This window comes from Pinus tabuliformis, chromosome J (assembly GCF_031772625.1).
Source record: "Pinus tabuliformis cultivar Carrire ecotype Pingquan chromosome J, CPIR1, whole genome shotgun sequence".
Taxonomy (NCBI): domain Eukaryota; kingdom Viridiplantae; phylum Streptophyta; class Pinopsida; order Pinales; family Pinaceae; genus Pinus; species Pinus tabuliformis.
In genome coordinates, this window is record NC_142295.1 from 438,411,744 (window position 1) to 438,416,326 (window position 4,583).

A 4,583-nucleotide genomic window follows, 5' to 3' on the forward strand; every position below is an offset into this window, starting at 1 on the left:
GGTTCACACACTGACTGGATGAAATCAACATAATATGTCCTCATATGAAATATGAGGTGGTTGAAAAAGTTGAAGGAACTATGATTGGAAGTTCCTGGAAGGAAATGTGTGAACAAAGGAAGAAAGAGATCATAAAAAATGCAACTATGGAGAAGGAAATAAACATCCAAGGACTGGAATATTTGACTATGATATATCCATGGGAAAGATATAAAAATCCCGATAAAGTCTGAAAAGGAAAGAGACCCTTGACATTGTATATCTTTTTGGAGATGTATCAATATATGTGCATGATTTTGATACAAGCAAGGACATGTCATGATAAAATACCATCACAGAGGTAATCTCGATTTAATGATCATTTTCTATTTTTTTTAATAATATCTGGTGGCTAATGCAGGGCTACTGAGGGAAGAGTTATTGATTTCATCTACAATTGACACTCATGTGGTAGGATGAAAGATCCTGAATGAAACATGAAGCGAAGAAGGTAGCAAGGTATGAAGGAAGGCCATATATGAACTAATGGATCACTTTCCGATGAAATAAAGTATGGCATGACTCATGAATGAAAGTGATGGATGGATTGTGCCATACAAGAAGTCCCAAAATAATGTAGACTCCATATCAAAGAAGAAAACTCATGACATCGAAGGAAGGAGTCCCCCAAGGAGTTATTTCTCCCATGATATCCACCTAAAGAGCTACTAGAAGCAAGTCCTTGGTCAAGAGGGAGCTTGGATACTGTTTACCACTCCATGTCAACTACCTTATAGCAGTACACATTTTCGCAAAGGAATTCCATCATGTTCGAGCATTCAGATTATCCTGGATTCATCATCAATCGTCACTTTGTTAGGGTTGTAAACCCATTCTGCAAATGTTAATGTAAATGATGGTAGTAAGACTGTGTCTGTATGTAAAAACCTAGGTAATCATATTATCTTGGTGATGATTTTCATCCTAGGAGGTTTTCCGTCTCACTGATTCATTTGTGTTTCTAAACACGGATAATGGGAAAAAAATTTCCCTCTAGCCTCACCCCGAAGCTATGGTGGAAATTGTCGTTAAGATCTTAGGTGAGTCCTAGCGGTCTAGTCAAGCCTTTTGTAAAAGTGATTCGGGAAAAATTTAAGCTAATTGGAAAAATTATTTTATTACAAATCACTTGGTCTACTAGATCATATTGAGTCGCAGAATTCGGTAATAAATTGAGGGTCTATAACGAAAGGGTGTTCCCCCTTTGAGGGTTAAAATTGTAATATCTTGATATAAACAACATTTTGGTGCATGTTCCATCATTTTTAAACACCATTGATAAAATAGTAGAGGGTGGAAAAATTATTAAACCCCTCAAATGTCAATTAATTAAATTTTTTGGCAAAAATAAATTAAAATCATAAGCGAGAAATTTAGTTAATTAGAGTCAAAATTAAAATTCATAGAGAAATTAAATTCTCCAAGTGGAAAAATTCATGGGTCTTAAAGAAATTAATTTTTGGAGATCCCCCACCAAGGGAATATTGGAAATTTCAAGAAAAATTGGACCCTTGAGCCTTGGTGGTTAAGTCAAAGTCAATTTTTTGCATAAATTAGCTCTAATTAAAAATGGATTAAAAGAGAAATTTGAAAAATCCTCAAAAATAAAGATTTTTTACGGTGGAAATTAAAATATAATTAAATATTTATCAACGGTCGAGATTATTTTGACGAGGATCAAACCAACTAGCCGTTTGGAGAGTTTATTTATAAATTAGAGGTCATTTTGCTTCTCAAAATACAGAATTTTTTTCAGAAAGCTCTGAGTCAAGCTCTGCGACTGTAATATTTTTCTGAAATTAATAGAAAAGGCTTTGGGGTTTATTCATGGTGGTGTTCCTCTTCTTTCTAATGGTAATATTTTTCTAAATCATGTGCCTAAATGCTCTATTGAATTAAATTTTGTAAAAAAAAATCTTTCATTTTCCATCAGTTGGATTATCTATTTTCACAAGTATCTTGCATCAGGTATTGGGTTTTAGAAAAGCGTTATAATCTAATAGATCTAGCAGGTATGTCTAGATATTGAGGGTTTTAATGTGTATCTGACCCCTTTTGAAGTTAAAATTTTAATCTTAAGTGTGCAAAGATCTAATCGAGATTCAAATCTTGGGCGTGAGGGGAAATCTTTGGTTGGACCAACTAACTCCCAAGTACAAAGGCTCAAGAGCCCACTATGTTAAAATATTTAAATAGTATCTGATGATTGTTTGGCAGGGATCTTCCTCAAGGCCTAAATTAAAAAATCATTATTTTTCTCATTTATCTATAACAATATTGTGCTCATTTGATAGATCTGGCTAAGAAGAGCTTGTTTCTACTTATTTGGGAGCAGAGTTGTAATCATACTCCTCAGATCCAATAGATTTGTATATTGTTAGGACATATTTTGGTATTAATCACATCAGAGCTTTTTGTTGACACATTGCAAACCATCTAGTGTGATTCATCATCAGGACCAGATGCAGAGTCAATTTTTCGACCATTAATTTTTCAATCGTTAATTTTTCGACCATTAGAGTTTAACAACTAGTTTTGAATAAATAATAAAAATACTATAATTAATTAATTAATTAAGACAAAAATATTTGATGTGATTAATATCAAAAGATGTCCTAACAATCATAATTATGGATCACAAAATCCTAAAGTCGGAAAAAAATATCTGTATAATATTTGTGTAGATCTGATAAATTTTGTAAATATTTTTCTAACCCTTGTATAGATCTGATTTTTTTTGTACATATCTTGTATAAATCTAATGTTTGTTTTCTAGATCTAGGATTTAGTCAATAGGATCTTGTACATAAAGTTCCTTTACAGGTGAAAACCCCATCGATCTGGTGGAGAAGCAAGTTTATTTGAAGATCTAATTTTGCCTGCCATAATACAGGGGTTTCGGGGGTTTTCCCTCCTTTTTTGGGCATCGTTTTCATTTGGGCAAGGATTTCGTGGGCCTTCAAAGCATTTAAGCCCTTATTGGACCCCAATCTACAAAACCCATCTTCAATCTTGGACGCAGAGGCTAGAAGTGAAGGCCACAAGCTTCAAAGGCTACACAAGCCTTTGGTAAGGGTATCAAGCACGAAAATCATTTGAAAATTTATTTAACCCCCTTCCAATCACATTCTCACCCTTATTTTTTGTATATCTAGTCCTATTGCATGCATAATTGGTCATTCTATCAAGTGTGTAAGGTTATCTTATTTATTGTGAACATATTGCTTGTTTTTTTGTCATTTTTAGAAGACCTAAGATCTGAATTGCTGCCCCCCTTGTCGGGGGTTTTGCAAGGGGGCGGTAGCCCCCCTGCATGGGGTTCGAGGCAACACCTCGGGAATTTTTTTTTTATGCTGACCCAATAATAGTTGGGCAGACCGAAGGATGGGGGGTATACCTAAATATGGTGGGCGTACCTACTCATGGTTTTGTGCATGGGTTTTGCACATGGTTTTGGGCATGATGGTTTTCTACCCATGGTAATTTGTAGATCTGATCAAGGGAACTATTTTTATGTTATAATCCATGGTTAATGGATTGGGGTTTATGATTACTTCGAAATGTATATATATATATATATATATATATATATATATATATTGTAACATTGAAATGAATATAATGAAAAATCAATCCTGTAGTCCCATTTTTGGGATCCAGGGGAAAATCTTTGTGTATATTTATTTTTTGTTCTCGCCATTGTTTATTTTTTTGCTTAAAGAATTCGTTTGCAGGCAATTTTTGTACAGGGTTAAAACCTACACTTATTTAATATAGTTTTTATGCACATGCCAATTCCCTCATGCTCTCCTTTCCCATGGCTAGCCTTAAAATAGTTCCAAAATATGCCACCTTGTATTTTTTGTGCAACATACACAATCGTTGAAATGCAAAAGAATTTTTGAACTAACCTATGAAATCATCTAACTGAATCCAACCTCAATCCATTTGTATATCCCCTTCAAGTGATTGTATAACAAGTAAAAGAAATGTTGTACATAAGCTATGTCATGGCACCTACCATCATTTAGAAAAAATAAAAGCAATGTTGTACATAAGCTATGTCATGGCACCTCCCATCATTTATGTAGAAGTGATACTCCCTGAATGCAACTCTTATGTCTTTGCTACTACTTGGCTCATGATGTGATATGGATCATTAGGTTGAGCTACTCTAAGTGAGAATATTCGCTTGGAGTCCCATTTTGTGGCTAAATAGTGTAGTTCTCAACAAAACAAACCACTAATAAGATAATATCAATGGGAAAGGTCTCTTTACATATCACAAAATGTTCATCTTGCAATTGAGCGATGTTGATATGTGGTGGGCCTTTTAATTACTTTTCTAATTTCTTAGATACGACCAAAAGATTGTTCATTTAATTGTCAACCAAGGGTTCATAGGCGATCTTGTGAATCGTCGTGCACTGCATATGCTAGTACAATCATGTATGTGTCTGAACATGTAGTAATTTATAATTGTCACTCTTCAAGATGTAAAGATGCTTTTACAAGTCACCATAATCTAAATCATACCACACTTG